Genomic DNA, 17,174 nt, shown 5'->3' with positions numbered 1-17,174 from the left:
AGTTTCAGAGAAAATGAACCTTTCAATATTCAAATAATACCAAATAATACCTGACTTAGAAAATTTTCCACAATTTCAAGTCATTTCTGTAGGGGGTATATCAAAAATGTTTAAAATCAAGTTTGAAATTTCCGGTTTTGAATGAAAGCATTCGCTTTGAGACATGATTTTAGCGCAAAATTAATTATTTTGTCAAAATTGGTCAAAATTTTCCCATAGTTGCAGAGGAATTTGATAAAATACTGTAATACCAAAAGAATACCAAAATGTGGTGTTCGATCATTGACAAATTCTGCAATTTTGCAATATCAAAACAATACCTTATATTGGTATGATACCACATTTTGCTCTTGCATAATCCTTAAGACAAATTTTAAAGGGTCCAGGAATACCAAAATTTGGTATTGATACCAGAGAAAGGTATTATTACGCATTTCCCTTGTTATTTACCCATGCTCGGGTAAATTTTCTATTTTTCAATGATACGGTTTTTTTTTCATCACCAAATAGAACACTATTAAATAATGAGAAAAAAAATTGTCGATACTATTTTGGAGTTTTACCCTCTACAACCTAACCCCGCCTCTAGACGGGCTTCAATCTAAAAAATCGCCAAAAATCCATTTTCCAACCGATTTTTGATCTTTAAAAAGCATTGGAAAGAAGAACTCTTAAAATTTTAGTAAATTTCAGGGTTGGGAGTTTAACTTGTTTAATGTGACTTAGCCAGTGTTTTTAAAAATGTCATTTTTTTAGGGGTCAACTTTGGCTGTGTTTTTTACTAACATTTCCTATAATTGCAGTAAAAAGAAGTATGCAGTAATTTTTATAGTGTCCCAGACTATGCCTCTACGCATTTTTTCGCAATTTAAATGATGATGGTGCCATTCTATGCAGAAAATGTGAAAAACATGCAAAAAATTGAAAAAATGACTGTAAAAACGTGAAAAAATTAGATAGGCAAAATGTAATTATATTAGATGGTAGAATAGGCCAAATACTACCAAAAACAAACATAAACTAAACAAGATATATGCAAATTAAAATACTAAAAATAAAACAAGAAAAACATAAAACAAGAGAAGTAAAGTTTTTCGTAGAAAAAAAGTTGCTCAAAATAAAGGAAACAATCCGAATCTGAATCTGAAAAATATCCAATGCTATGCACTCGTCGTATTTATCATTTAGTTCTAAAAAAATATCAAAAGAGTTTGTAATAATATTTTATTATATTATGAAATAGCTATAAAGATTTTTATTTCATTTAGATAATTTTTTATCCGAATTTTCTAATCAATTGAATGTACTTTGTCCGCACCGTTAGCACCCTGCAAGCACAAGGAACCGGAGTTGTTTTCAAGGGGGTGGGGGGGAAGGGGAGGAAGAACCGACAACGTCTTCAACTCACACCCTTTCGCTGTACTTTGGTTACTATTGCTGATGTTCTGTGTGGTATAGTGATGGTGATAGTTGCAATTGCGACACAGTGGAACCACCAACCAAGGATGCTGGCTGCTGTTCTTTTGTTGTTGTAATCAGCAATGTTTGACTGTGTACTGCTGCCACTACCGCTGCTGAACTTGTTGCAAAGAAGGGAGGAAAGGAATAAATATCGGTTCTTGCTGGGTGACACCGAAAAATTTTGACTTCTGTATTTCGTTATGTTTTTAATATGAAATTGAGATTTGATTTTTTTTTGAGAGATTTTATTGATTTTTTTTATAATCAACAGAGGTTGTCAAACTTTCCGTGTTGCCAACACCCCCAACAATTGTCTGCTAGACAAACGTTTTATTGCATTCAGTTTGTGTGTGCTCTGTTGAGTCTGTGTTGGGTGCCTGTACGTATGCATAGCAAGTTGGTACGTGATGAAAGGTTGTGATGGAAATTGATGTTGATGGTGATTTACGATTTACGAGCGTTGCATGATGGACATCCACCGCCTTGTCGGAGTTCCGAAAGCTCCTGTGCGCGCAAACCTGGCATCAGCTGTATCAGCTTTTCGAATTATATGTTTGTACATCTCGTTACTTTTTATGCACCCATTTCCTTTAGTCGGTGCAGCAAAAAAGGGAAACAAAATTATTTCCTAAGGCAAAAAATGTTCCCTATACACACAAATACAATAGTTTATAGTGGTGTTCATTAAAATGAAATTCAATCCATTTCTGCTCACAAAAAAGAGTTTCATCGATCGATGGCATCATTTTCAGCGATAGAAGATATTTTTTCTATCGATTGCCACCAGACACCATATTATCCTTCCCTACCCTTGTGATCTATCATATAAATGAATGCAACAGAGACAAAAGTATCTATTTACCCTCAACATTTTCCTCCTTTTCTACTCCTGTGTTGGAAAATTCTTCCTGGATTTCCACGAGGGTTATTTTACACAGGCATGTATCTGTATCGTTAAAGTGATAAAAAAAAGTTAGCTGAAAGTGATGAAGAGCTTTTTAGTTTTGAGGAGACCCCCTCAAGAGACCTGTAGAATTTCGCCATGAAACATTCTAATCACAGTTTCGGAAAAATAAAATCGTGAAATTTTTAATTAGAAAAAAGGTTTTCCAAAATTTCAAATCAAGATTTTCTTACCATAATTCAATTTGCAAAAACGTAAAGGACTCCTGTTGTTGTAAGAGAACTGTTTCACCAATTCAGTCATCGCCGGAAAAGGAAATCTCTTCATAATTGATTGGATTTATCGACAAAGCTAAACTGCGATAATTGGTCCTTCAGTGCAGCTAAACGATTGGAAAAGCGGCTCTCGGAAATCCACCACCCAGAAGTGAAAATCAAATAGGATAAGACTGTAACTTTTCCGGGGACGGCCCGGGTTCCGACTGTCTGTGCTAATTCCGTCGAGTGGGGAAAGAGGTTGAGACGGATGAAGCTGATGAGTTTTTAAAAACTTTGCGACCCAGCAGTGTCAGTCCAGCTCACCTCTCCTTCGCCAACCTATTAATTTTCCATTAAAGTTTATCCTTTCCAGGGGGGAATACTCAAAATCTATCGAAGCGAGTAATTGGATAAAGTGAGTGGAAAAATGTCTAAAACTTGTAGTGTTTTTGAAGTTTGATTCGAACAAATTTTGTGTAATTATCAGCGAATCAATTTAGACTTGTCCAAAGAAATACTAACGACCCCATCAGGAAAAGTCCTGTACATCGTCCTTACGGTGATACATCACATCAACACTAAAGCATAATTCAATTATTTTGTTCGACAAGACAAAGTTTATGGAGCAAACTTTTCACCAGTACAAGGAAATCATGGGGGTGCTGAAATTGCTCGTTTAAAATTTAGCACCTTTGTCCGTTGTTTATGGGGTGTGTGTTGTTCGTACAACCAAACCAATCAGCCATTTGCCAATAAAGACACACGTGCCTTTCGCAGTAACGGCGCATTGTTTATTCAGCTTCCGTAAACACGCTGTTTCTGGGAAGTTTGACCTATAAAACAAAGAGTGTTGTGCGTTTATGGGTGTGGTGAGAATTGTGGCGTAACTGGGGAAATAATTGGCTGTCTGGTTTTTATTCCCGTTTTTATCGTTTGATTTTCAGGTAAAAGTCAAGACTTATTTACAGTAGTGCGAAATGAGTTTAATGAATTGCTAGTAAAGTTTGGTTTCACTGACATTCAAATAATAATTTCAACTTCCTAAAGTGTTAATACAGTAACGTTTGATACAAAAATTAGTGAGATAAACGATAACCAAGTTGACTCATATTTAGGGTCGAGACTGGTCAGGCGGATCTAGTGTGCATGAAGGAGGCTGATTAAAAAAAAAAAATGATATGACATTCCTCTTCAATGGACATTCCTCTTCAAAGACATTTATCTTCAATGTACTTATAACTTTATGGGTTAATTTTACCAGCTAAGCAAATCTATCAGAAATCAACCTTTTCTTGGAATTTTATTGTTTGTATTTTTTTATTTGCCTCAAACCATTTTTTTATGACCAAAGTAAAAATTACCCCTAATTTCTGAGGATGAAAAATTAGGACCTTTGCAAATGTTGGTCTAGAAATTCGAACTTTGGTAATAATTTCCCCGGACGCTTCGAAACCAGGACACCTCATCTTGTTTTAACAATTATTTGGATATAAGTTCGCATTATAAATGTCAAAAATGGGTTATTTGATGAATTCTAACACCAACTTACATTTAAAGTTTGTTTGAACGCAGTAGTTGATGTCAAAACAATTAAATAAAATAAAATTATAAGATTACCAAAAATGCGAAACATTTCACGTGAAATATTTCATAGGCGTGCGAAGCACCGGGAAGGCAAAGCAGAAATGTATTTTTTTGATTTCTTTAAATTCAAGCAAATTTTTATATAAATATCGATTATTTGAAACCTAAAGAATGCCATTCACTAACATTTCAGATCGAATTTGTGCGATTCATTAGCAATAACGAGTGTCCGGAATTCGAAGCAAAAGTTTCGAAGCACAACAAGTCATTTTAATGTTTAAATTCTGATGAAAAAATGTAAGAAAAGACATATTTTGCATGCATTCTCTTAAAACTGACTTAAATACTACATCCTGATGATATTTCTTCATTTCCAACTTATTAACGTCATGATTCGAAATCCGGACACTTAGTACCATATTATATTTGTTATCGCTGGCAAAAAATCATGTAATAAGTTGGAAATGTAGAAATATCATCAGGATTTAGTATAAACAGTTAGTTTTAAGAGAATGCATGCAAAATATGTCTTTTCTAACAATTTTTCATCAGAATTTGAAAATTAAAATGACTTGTTGTGCTTCGAATCCCGGACACTGTTAATAGCTGATTCGAAATCCGGACACTTTTGCTTCGAATTCCGGACACTCGATTTTGCGTATGAATCGCACAAATTTGGACTGAAATGTTAGTGAATGGCATTCTTAAGGTCTCAAATAAGCTGTTAACATCAAAACAATCGATAGTTTATATAAAAAAATGGCTAGAATTTAAGAAAATCAAAAACATAAATTTCTGCTTTGCCTTCCCGGTGCTTCGGACGCCTATGAAATATTTCCGTTGAAATGTTTCACATTTTTGGTAAACTTATAATTTTACTTTATTTAATTGTTTTGGCATTAACTACAGCGTTCAAACAAACTTTAAATGAAAGTTGATGTTGGAGTTCATCAAATAACACAGTTTTGGCATTCATAATGCGAACTTATATCCAAATAATTGATAAAACAAAATGAAGTGTCCGGGTTTCGAAGCGTCCGGGAATTCGAATCATGACGTTACATGATTTTTTGCCAGCTATAACAAAAATGATATGCTTCTAAGTGTCCGGATTTCGAATCATGACGTTATTACTTTTCGATGCTGCTATTTTTGGTGAATAACAGTAGGCCGTTTCGTCATTCTAGAATTATTTTTTTTAATGTTTCCAAAACTTGGATTTTTCAAACAAAAAAAATCTCAACATTGCCAATTATGTTTTGTCTTTGCTTAGTCATAGCTCTGAAATTATCTTTTGAGATTCTCTAAAACAGGGGTGCCCAACCTTTTGGCCCTGCGGGCCTGATCTGATTTTTCTGAAGCAGTGGCGGGCCGGAACTAATGTTTGATAAAAGTTGAAAATGCAAAAAAAATCATAACATTATATTCATCAGATCATTTAAAAATAATCAAATAAAAAACTAGTTTTGCAAATAAGATTCATTTACCTGGATTAAAAGAAAGAAAAACAAAAATACTTTTTAAAATTAAATAATAAATAGAATTAATTTAAACGAAATTTGGATTCAAATCGTCTTTACAAAAAAAAAAAAAAAACACTTTTTGCTATTTTGTGCAATTTTATGCAAATATCTTACACAATATTTTAAAATGATTTGAAACATACACAAAATTTAAAAAAGGTTTTTCTTAATGTTTTTTCAAACAATTGAAACTCAGTAAAAAAATGTTTTTGCTGTTTTGAGACATTTTTCTATATTTTAAAAATATTTGCAGCGAACTTCGTTATCTGTATGAATAATTTGCTTTTTAAGCTAAGTTTTATAAAAACTGCATCATTTTTTTCTTACTCATTTTAAATACAAATCAATTTGAATAATATGGCTCAGGACAGAAAAACTAAAATTTAAAGTAAACACATTCAAAATTTTAAGAAAATCAATATTAGAATTATTCTGTCAACAATCAAGTTTGTTATCGTACATTTAACTATTTCACGAAATTGTTAATTCTGCTTTCTTTTGCTAGTTTTCAATTTAATTATTGATTATGAAAACATCAATATAGAAATATAAATAATAAGAACTAAATTCAAACAAAAAGAATGTTTGAATTTGAAATAAAAACATTGCTCAATTTTCTCAATTAATTTCAAAAACAGCTCAATTTTCTCAATTAATTTTTTTTGAAAATATGTGAAAATTTGATCTTTAGTTTTTTTTTTTCAATCTAGACTCTAAATTTACTTATGGAATATTTCATTAACTGCCTTAAGGGCCATTGATAGAACTATTTTGAAATGCAGTCGTGGGCCGGATAAAATGGCTTCACGGGCCGGATCCGGCCCGCGAGCCGTACGTTGGGCAAGCCTGCTCTAAAACATCAAAAAATTAAAATTAAAAAAAATATTTAGCGCAGACTTATTTCGTGTCTAAAAATGTAAAATAAATACTTTTTTTAAGAGTGTACCTGAGAAATTCTCTACCAAAACCGGAAATGGATTTTATTTGTATTTTTTTATTTGGCTCAAACTTTGTGGGGGCCTTCCCTATGACCAAATAAGCTATTTTGCGTCATTGGTTCAGCAATATAAGTCTCCATACAATTTTGGCAGCTGTTCATACAAAAATGGTTTGTAAATATTCAAACAGCTGTAACTTTTGAGTGAATTTTCTTATCAATTTGGTGTCTTCGGCAATGTTGTAGGTATTGTTGAGGACTATTGAGAAAAAAATAGGTACACAAAAAAAATTGCAGATTTTTTTTTTTCACTAAAACTCAATTGCCCAAAATATGTATTTTTTGATTTTCGAGATTTTTTGATATGTTTTAGGGGACAAAAATCCGCAACTTTTGAGCCATGGAGAAACATGGTCAAAAAATCTGCCGCCAAGTTAAGAATTTAAAAAAATAGTGATTTTTGGAAAAAATCGGTGTTTTAAGCAAAACCAAGTTTGACATTATTTTTTAATGCAAAATTGAATTTGCAATCGAAAAGTACCATAATTTTTTTTGATAAAGGGCTCCGTTTTCAAGATATAGCCACCGAAAGTTTGATTTTAGCGAATTTTTTGCAGTTTTTCGATTTTTAAAAATAGTGACCATGAGTGACCATTTCTAAAAATATTTTTTTTTGAAAAGTTAAGAAAATTTGCTATAAAATTGTCTAAGAGACATCGAAGATTGGACCTCGGTTTGCTGAGATACAGCGGCTTTAAGAAAAAGAAACACAAAAATTCAAGTTTCTTAAATCTCACCAAAACAACCCACCCATATCTAATGACGATATCTCAGCAACTAATGGTCGGATTTTCAATTTTAAATCATAAAACATTCGTGAAATTGGTGAGATTTAGAAAACTTAAATTTTCGAGTTTCTTTTTCTTAAAGCGGCTCTATCTCAGCAACCCAAGGTCCAATATTCAATGTCTCTTAGACTATTTTATAGCAAATTTTCTGAGTAAAAAAAATAGAAATGATCACTCATGGTCACTATTTTTAAAAATTGAAAAACAATTTTTCTCATGTAAACTTATTTCTAGAATGCATAAATGAATTTGCCAATTCAGATTGTGTAACTAAGATTTGATCAATTGCCTCAAATTTTGGGCACCCTATTGTGTGTGGATTGGAAATTTAATTTCTGCATAGTTGATCAATGTATAAAAATTGCATTGTAATTTCTTTAAAAAATCATAAATTAAAAAAAATAATTTGATTAACTTTTTTATAAGTGTTTAGTTCATAAATATAAATTTTTGGCCAGCCTGCTTGAAAAAAATCATCTACTGTTTAACATTTTAACAAACGTTCAATATAATCTTAATTAACAAACTTTTCGGCCATTACGCTAGTTCAGCTTGGAAAACCTGTTTGTTTGATTTGATTATTATATCATGTTTCAACAGTTATAATCAGTTAAGAATAAAATTGATTTTATCAAACTAACTTTTTAACATGTATTGAAATAAGCAAAAAAAAATAGTTACTTTGTTGATTCTCAAAAATTGCAGTCTTTCAACAAAATCGATGCATCATCCGGTAATTTAAAATTCAAAATCCAAACACAGAAAAAAATCAATTCCCGTAATCGTGAATTAAGTTCACGAATGTGAGATCCACGAAGGAATTTATTCATGAGTATGGTGCATTTGCACCATAAACGTGAATATATTCCTTCGTGGTTCTCATAATCGTGAACTGACTTCACGGTTTCGAGAATTGATTTTTTTCTGTGAATTATGCTTTTAACTTACGGTAAAAGGCTTTGCCAAGATTAACTAATCCAACTCTCTCTACGAAAACCGTTGTCAGAATAATATATAAGATAAGCCTCCCCAACTAGTAGCTATTCGGCTCATTTCATTTAAGCTTCATTTTCCGAAAAGCTTCTCCACGATGCAACATTAAATATTTAAAGCCACTCACACTGTTCACTGCATCTTACCCCAAGCAGTTTAAGGAATTTGGGTTGTGGTGTGGCCACCTCGCCCGGATGGCACACAAATTGCTAAATCTTCTGGGAAGACCACACCGAAAGTCCAAAAAAGAAAATTTTATTGTTTTTGTTGAAATTCTAGCCAAGAAACACTTTAAGATTAGATGATTAAAATTTCATACGATTTTTTTTCGAAAATTCTTTTATTCCGCGCAACCGTGCAAAATTTCGCCTAATTCGTTCCGGATGGTAGCAATTACCACCTGAGCTCCTCTCCCAAAGCCACGGCCTTCCGGCAAGGATTTGGACGGAAAAAAAAGTTCTCCAGACTGGTTATTTCTTGCTTTTTTCGCCGTCCCACTCCATTATTGAACGTGGAAGGTGGAAAATTCAAACGGATTAAGGCTGGTACGAATGTGGGCCACATTTTCCGGGCTTTTCCACACCGTTTAGCCCGAAAACCTCAAGGTGGTGCCGAGTTGCTGCGTGTGTTTTAGCGTAAACAACTTCTTGGTGGAAAATTGCGGAATTCGTGATAAACATCGACAAGCCTCGTTGAATTACTTTTTCGAGGAATCTCACTCAATTTTGTTGAAAGATGATTTAAAGCCACTCAACCGAAGCGGCTAATTTGTGATTCAGAGGTCACTCAGTTATTCTCTTGGGTGAGATTAGATGAAACTTATTTCAGAGAGGGGAGGAAAATCCTTTCAGGAAGATAGAAGTGATCCCTGTTTTCCGGACCGGAAAGGGTCTCCAGTGGGGATGAAAATCATGGATGGAAGTCACGTTTTATAAGCTTGATTCAGTCTGGATGCCAAGCTCTATTCAATTAGGTGACACTTGGAATTTTAAACAGTTCCGTTCGCGTTTGCAACGTTTGTAAAATGGTGCAAGTTGACCGTGACCCTAGACGTTTGTTTAGCATGGGCACCACTATTACGAGACAGTAAAGAAAAAATTCATATTCATAAAACGATTTCATGGATAAGAATAAAAGCATTTTTTCTCAGAAAAAGTGTTTGTTTTATTTCTCATTATTGCAATGCAGCCATTTCATGCTATGGTTGTTTCAGATTTTGTTAAAAGTAAATTAATCTTAATTTTGGGCCTTAGAGTCTAGCCAGAGGCGATGGTAAAAAAAACTTAATCATTTTACTTGATATATTTTGAAACTGAGCAATGCTTTGAGATTTCGGTCATACGCTTTTTTGTATTTTTTTAATCCGGCTGAAGACATTTTTGGTCCCTTCGGTATGCCCAAAGAAGCCATTTTGCATCATTTTTTTGTCCATATACTTTTCCATACAAATTTGGCAGCTGACAATACAAAAATGATGCATTAAAATTCAAAAATCTGCATTTTTTTAAGGATTTTTTTGATCGATTTGGTGTTTTTGGCAAAATTGAAGGCATGGATAAAGACTACACTGAAAAAAATAATACAAGGTAATTTTTTTTTGTGGTTTTTATTTTAACTTTTTGTAATTAAAGTGACTTGTTTTGAAATAAAAAACACCTTTTTTTAATTTTCTGACATGTTTGACGGGACTTCAAATGCCAACTTTTCAGAAATTTCCAGAATGGGCAAAAAATCGTCGACAAATTTATGAATTTTTGAATCAATACTGATTTTTTTTAAAATCGAAATACTGGTTATAAAAATATTTGAATTTCATTTTTCGATGTAAAATTGAATTTGCAATTAAAAAGTACTGTCGTGAAATTTTGATAAAGTGCACCATGTTCAAGTTAAAGCCATTTTTGGGTAACTTTTTTGAAAATAGTCGCAGTTATTCATTTTTTTTAAATAAGTGCCCTTGTTTGCCCACTCCTGAAAAAAATATTTATGAAAAGCTGAGAAAATTCTCTATATTTTGCATTTTTGAACTTTGTTGATACGACCCTTAGTTGCTGAGACATTGCCATGTAAAATTTAAAACAAGAAAATTGATGTTTTCTTAGTCTCCCCCAAACAACCCACCATTTTCTAATATCGATATCTCAGCAACTAATCGTCCGATTTTCAATGTTAAAATATGTAACAATTGTGAAATTTTCAGATAGTTTCGAAAAAAAATATTTTCAATTTAAAATGACCAAAAATTCAAAGTTACGCTCTTTTGATAAGTAAGCCTTGATTCAAAATAAATATATTAAATATTTTTTCGAATTGATCAGACAATTTCACGAATGTTTAATGTTTTAACATTGAAAATTGAACCATTAGTTGTTGAGATATCGACGTTAGAAAATGGTGGGTTGTTTGGGTGAGACTTAGAAAACATCAATTTTCCTGTTTGTAAGCCTTTGTATGGCAATACATATCTTAGGAACTAAGAGTCGTATCATCACAGTTCAAAAATGTAAAATATAGAGAATTTTCTCACAATTGATTTCTTTTGCAAGCGTGAGCAGACAAGTGCATTAATTTTAAAAAAATTAATAACTGCAACTATTTTCCAAAAAGTAACCTTAAAATGGCTTAAACTTGAAAACGGTGCATTTTATCAAAATTCGCTAGAGTACTTTGGGATTGAAAATTTGAATTTACATCGAAAAATTAAGTTGAAAAATTTTTGTGACCAATATTTCGATTTAAAAAAAAAATGGTATTGATTAAAAAATTCATAACTCGGTCTAAGATTTATTTGCCCATTCTTGAAATTTATGAAAATTCGGAATTTGATGTCCCCATAAACATATCAGAACACAAAAAAAAATAAAAAAGTATTTTTTTTTGCAAATCAAGTTTAAGTTACAAAAAGTGAAATAAAAAATCATCAATTTTTTTTACCGTGTGTAATTTTTTATCAGTGCAGTCCATATCTATACTTACAACTTTGCCGAAGACATCAAATCGATCAAAACATTCCTTCAAAAGATTCAGATTTTCAAATTTTCATATATCATTTATGTATGTTAATACTGTAAAGACTGTATAAGCTTTTTGCAAATTTTGAATTGTAGCATCACAGATCATTAAGGTTTTTGGGAAAAAAATATCTCATAAATTCATTGATTTTTTTGCAAACTATTGACAGTTGCAGAACTGTTATTATATATTAAGAACTTTGTGTTAATATTTGCATGAAAAAAAATTAGGCTTGAATTATATTGAATTATCTAACCATTTCTTGACCTCGACCCCTTCCAGAATTTTTACTTTTAATAAATTAAAAAAAAATATGGGTAATTCTCTACCAACTCACACGAAATCGGGAAAAGTTGCCCCGACCCCTCTACGATTTGCGTGAAACTTTGTCCTAAGGGGTAACTTTTGTCTCTGATCACGAATCCGAGGTCCATTTTTTGATATCTCGTGACGGAGGGGCGGTACGACCCCTTCCATTTTTGAACATGCGAAAAAAGAGGTGTTTTTCAATAATTTGCAGCCTGAAACGGTGATGACATAGAAATTTGGTGTCAAAAGGACTTTTATGCAAAATTAGCCCGATTTGATGGCGTACTCAGAATTCCGAAAAAACGTATGTTTCATCGAAAAAAACACTAAAAAAGTTTTAAAAATTCTCCCATTTTCCGTTACTCGACTGTAAAAAATTTTGGAACATGTCATTTTATGGGAAATTTAATGTTCTTTTCGAATCTACATTGACCCAGAAGGGTCATTTTTTTCATTTAGAACAAAATTTTTCATTTTAAAATTTCGTGTTTTTTTCTAACTTGGCAGGGTTATTTTTTAGAGTGTAACAATGTTCTACAAAGTTGTAGAGCAGACAATTACAAAAATTTTGATATGTCGACATAAGGGGTTTGCTTATCAACATCACGAGTTATCGCGATTTTACGAAAAAAAGTTTTGAGGGGTCGGGGCAACTGCTGTGTGAGTTGGCGGAGAATTACCCATATTTAAAAAAGGCCAAAATTTGATTTATGGTGAAACAGGAAGGCCTTATTTTATTGAAACTACGACTCTAGGTTTTACAAGCATGTTCAAAGAAATTAAAGGTTATAACGTAGGTTCTACGTGTTGCAACCGGTAAATAGGTCAAAATTAAGAATTTGTTTCAAGTTGAACAGAAGTTTTCTTAGAACTGGTTTCCTGTGTCACCTTAAATCTAATGAACTTCTACTTTTTATTTCTAATTCGGACACTATTCTTAATCAGTAAAATTATACGAAAATTTCCAAATATTCAGAAAATTGTTCAAAATTAATTATATATAGAATAAAAGAAATTGGAACAAGAAGTCTATTGAAAACCATGTTCAGAATTTATTTTAGTTCTGCATTTGCATTTTTTTTCACAATTTTGTGAATTGAACTATGTCAAAATTTATTATCGAATATTAATTTGGGAATTCAGTTATGGAGTCAAAGCCGAGTCGCCTAATTTTGAACAACTTTATATGGAAGCTATTTTCGGAGCCATAATCATAATCAGAGTCACGAACTCATCCAAAGCTGGAGTTAGATTCGTAATAAAAGCTAAATGACTTTAAAGTTATATATTTATATTTTTTAAAGGAAAAATCAACGCATGGTTTGATTAAATAGTTTGTTTCTAGTCGAAACATCAAGATAGAGCAGTCTATGTTTGATTTGAAATTTAAATTTGTGTATTTCGATGGTGATAACCAATTTCAATTTAGATTGAACTTGTTAAAAAAGCTCATTTGAAATCTGATATCATCCAACAAAATTAACGCTCATTTTCCCCGTTCTAATCCCACAACTCTTCGCTTTCCCTATTTTCAGATGGACGTGACACCAGCTGATTGAATCAATTTGGTCCATCCATCGGTACAGCTGCAACATAGTCACATTCAACCATCATCATCTTCGCCGTCGCTGCAAAACTGATCATCGCCACAAAACCCGTTGCAACCCGTTGCAATTATAAATAACCGCCTGGCGTGTTTGTCACGGGAAAACCATTCAGCACCCCCAACTTAACAAGTGCTCGGCTGTGAAGGAAATTAATGTGACACGGCCGCGAATAAATGGGCATCCCTTGGCCAGAAGCCCCGAAGCGTTTCGTGATCAGGAGAGAAGAATTCGTGCGTTGCGTGAGTTTGTTGTGATTGCGGAAAAATGGAGGGAAAAAGAGAAAATTGGTGGAAAATGCTGGACGTCATGTTAATAAAAATATAATTAAGTTACGAGACAGATAATAAATTTTTACGGCCTGACGATAGGTCGTGGTTCGGTCGTTTCTGGAGTGGTTTATGGTGAAGAGCGAAGCGAAAAAAAAAAGAAAGAATGCGAAAATTTAATTCAATAAATTTAGTGGATAACTTCACTCAAGAGGACGATGATGGATGCGGGGGAAATTTATTTTGGCGCAGAAAACAGTCTGTCGCTGGGAAAATTTACCACGGATTACAGATGAAATAAACAAACCCTGTAAACTGTAAACAAACAAGGTCGACAAGCGGAGTGGGAATCCAGGTGAAGCTCTGGCTTGCGTCTACCTGGAAGCCGGTTAGAGTTGTGAAAGGGAAATGGTACATTAAACTGAGTTTCAGCTTGGTTGAGACGTGGGAAATGTTTTGTTGGCAAACTGTTTCGGTAAACATGTCGAGCAAGACTGTGTGCGCATTCTCATGATGTATGCCAGAAATGGAACGATGTGTGATTGACAGTTTGCATGCTTTTAGGGTTCAAAATGGTAACATAACAAATTTGACTTCTGGAGGTTTGTTTCGAATTTGATTAGTTCAGAATAAAAAAAAATTAGAACTATTTAAAATTGTTCATTTGATGATTTGTAATTTATTGGGAACAATATATGACACATTCTCGTTAGAAAAAAAAAAAAAACTACTCGTTTTGGCTGATAGGTCGAACATTTTAAATATGTATTCGTTTTTTTATTGGTCCAGTCACCAAGCACTGCTGGATTAACAATAACAAATAAATGTTTATTAAACAACAAAAATTTGCAGCCTGAAACGGTGATGACATAGAAATTTGGTGTCAAAGAGACTTTTTGGTAAATGCCAGATTTGATGGCGTGCTCAAAATTCATAAAAACTACCGTATTTTTCATCGAAAAAATCACTAAGAAATTTTCAAAACCTCTGCAATTTACGTTACTCAACTTTAAATTTTTTGAAACATGTCATTTTAAGGGAAATTTAATTTACTTTTCGAATCTTATTTTACGCAGAAGAGTCATTTTTCCTTAGGAACAATAATTTCATTTTTAATTTTCGTTTTTTTTCTAACTTTGCAGGGATATTTTTTAGAGTGTATCGATGTTCTACAAAGTTGAAGAGGATAACAAAAATGTTGATAAACAGCAATTCCAAACAAAAACAGCACGATTCGAAAAAAAAGTTCTCCGATCGGGCTAAATTTTTTTCTGGGGGTCCCTTGGCCGAAATAATATGACCCGTATTTTTTTTGTTTGGCCATAAGGGTGACCTACACCGTGTTAGGGTGGTCCGAAAAATAGCAATCTTCGTCGATTTTCGCAAAAAACATTTTTTTTAAATCATATCTCCGCGCCATTTCACACGATTTTAGCTGTGTGTGTTGACAGGTCGTATGAAAACATAAAATGCTGTTTTGAAGGTCTCGGGACCAAAGAGTCTATGTCTGAAAATATTTTTACCTGATTCCTCAGAAAATTTTACATAATACATCAAACAATGGTGAAGTAATGTTTTCAATATTTTGAGATACGATTTTTTGAAATTAAAAACTGGGTTTTTTGACACGCGCAGCGCAAAAATAGGAAAATGACGAAAACGGGAAAAATCGTCTTTTTTTCACTAAAACAGTGATAACTTGAAAGTTTTAGAGGTGACCTTTACATGTTAGGATACTAAAATTTTCGCAACATAAGTGATTTGCTTGATGTTTAGAAGCAAACCACTTATGTTTACATATCAAAATGTTTGTAATTGTCTGCTCTACAACATTGAACACACTCTAAAAAATAACCCTGCAAAGTTAGAAAAAACACAAAATTTTAAAATGAAAAATTTTGTTCTAAATGAAAAAATGACCCTTCTGGGTTAATGTAGATTCGAAAAGTACATCAAATTTCCCTCAAAACAACATGTTCTAAAACAATTTAAAATTGAGTATCGGAAAATGGCAGGGCTTCACAAAAATTTTGCTGTTTTTTTTTCGATGAAAAATGCGTTTTTCGGAATTTTGAGAACACCATCAAATCGGGCGTCCAAATTTACAAAAAAGTCTCTTTGACACTTTGAAAGTACTTTTTATGCAAATATAAATCATTATATCAGCCTGACAATATGAATAATATTTGGAATTTTTTTTTGGCAATATCTTTCCTGTTTACGGTGCAAATTTACAGATTTTCTCAAATTTCATTCTTTTCTACACATTAAAAAAGTTTAACAGATTGAAAATATAGTTGGTTAAATATTAAATTGTATAATAAATAATGTTTTCTGATATAAATTACTAGGGCGTCCAAATTTCCCGGGTTTTGAATTTCCCGGGAAACGGGAAAAATATTTTAAACAATTTTTTTAAACAATAATAAAATCTAAGTTTTCATTATATTTGTTATGCTTTCAAGCATAAAATCATTGAATTAGCTCAATCATATAAATTGCTGATAATCTACACTTCAATCTATACAAGGACGACAGTTTTTAAAAAGCCTATATAAAATTAAAATAAGTTGTTTTGTTCTTTGTTGTGCTTTGGGTTTTAGATGAACTACAATGTGATTCAAATTAAATAAACTTACACGCATACCTTTCTTTTTTATTTGACATGATCAGAAAAGCTTGAAAAATTTCTTTGAAAATATCTTTAAAAACACGAGGCGACAACAAATTAAATGACACCAACCAATGTTAAATTTAAGATAAGTTTTGAATTTCATGTTTTACATAAGGCCGATGCAAATATTAAAAAAAGTTTTTGTCCCTGGCCGAGGTCAAGGGGGGGGCAAAAAAATAAAAAAATATAAAAATTTAAATAACAAGCCATAGTCTTCACATTTAAATGAAAAAAGTGTTTTAAAATGCATTTTACACTAGTTCAGTTGTTTTGCAATCATTAGTTTTCAAAAAATCTAAGATCTGACAAAAACAAAAATTGTATTGAAAAAATAGATTTTGCATCGAAAATTTTCAAAAAGTCTTAAAATTTTTTAATAAACCCAAACATGCTAAAAATGATTTTAAACGCAGAAGAATGTATTTAATTTGATTTCAGCTGGTTACACTTGAATTTTCATTGGAATTTTGAAGTTTATTGTAAAAATATTTTTTTTGCCCCCTGATTTTTCGGGCCAATTTTGAAGGGGAAGGGGGGGGGGAGGGTGACAAAAACTTTTAAAAATATTTGTACCAGCCTAATAAAAATGTATGCAACAAGTGGCAAAAACAAGATTTTTTCAGCACGAGTCGTATATTTATCGGATAATCTCGATTATTTTTTCTAAAGGTCCTATGTACATAGGAAACTCTTGGCGCATTTGTTGTTTTGAAAAAAATATCTGGAAATACGACAAGTGCTGGAAAAATCAAGTTTTACAACAAGTTGCTTACAACATCTATTTTATTTGCCTCAAAAT

General features: G+C 32.3%; 1 protein-coding gene across 5 annotated transcripts in view; it reads left to right on the top strand.

The window, feature by feature from the left end:
- LOC6047907 (calcitonin gene-related peptide type 1 receptor) overlaps positions 1-17,174 on the top strand; it is a 175,612-nt gene that overhangs the window by 73,519 nt on the left and 84,919 nt on the right. For 3 of the 5 annotated variants that reach the window (XM_038252075.1, XM_038252074.1, XM_038252073.1), the window contains exon 2: positions 13,364-13,674. The gene's annotated coding sequence lies outside the window, so the exon portion shown is untranslated. The remainder of the gene's footprint in view (positions 1-13,363; positions 13,675-17,174) is intronic. The other 2 variants (XM_038252077.1, XM_038252076.1) reach the window with 1 other exon arrangement.

The sequence above is a fragment of the Culex quinquefasciatus genome, chromosome 2 (genome assembly GCF_015732765.1).
Source record: "Culex quinquefasciatus strain JHB chromosome 2, VPISU_Cqui_1.0_pri_paternal, whole genome shotgun sequence".
NCBI lineage: Eukaryota > Metazoa > Arthropoda > Insecta > Diptera > Culicidae > Culex > Culex quinquefasciatus.
The sequence above is the reverse complement of the archived record's forward strand: the minus strand, read 5'-3'. Positions and strand labels throughout refer to the sequence as shown.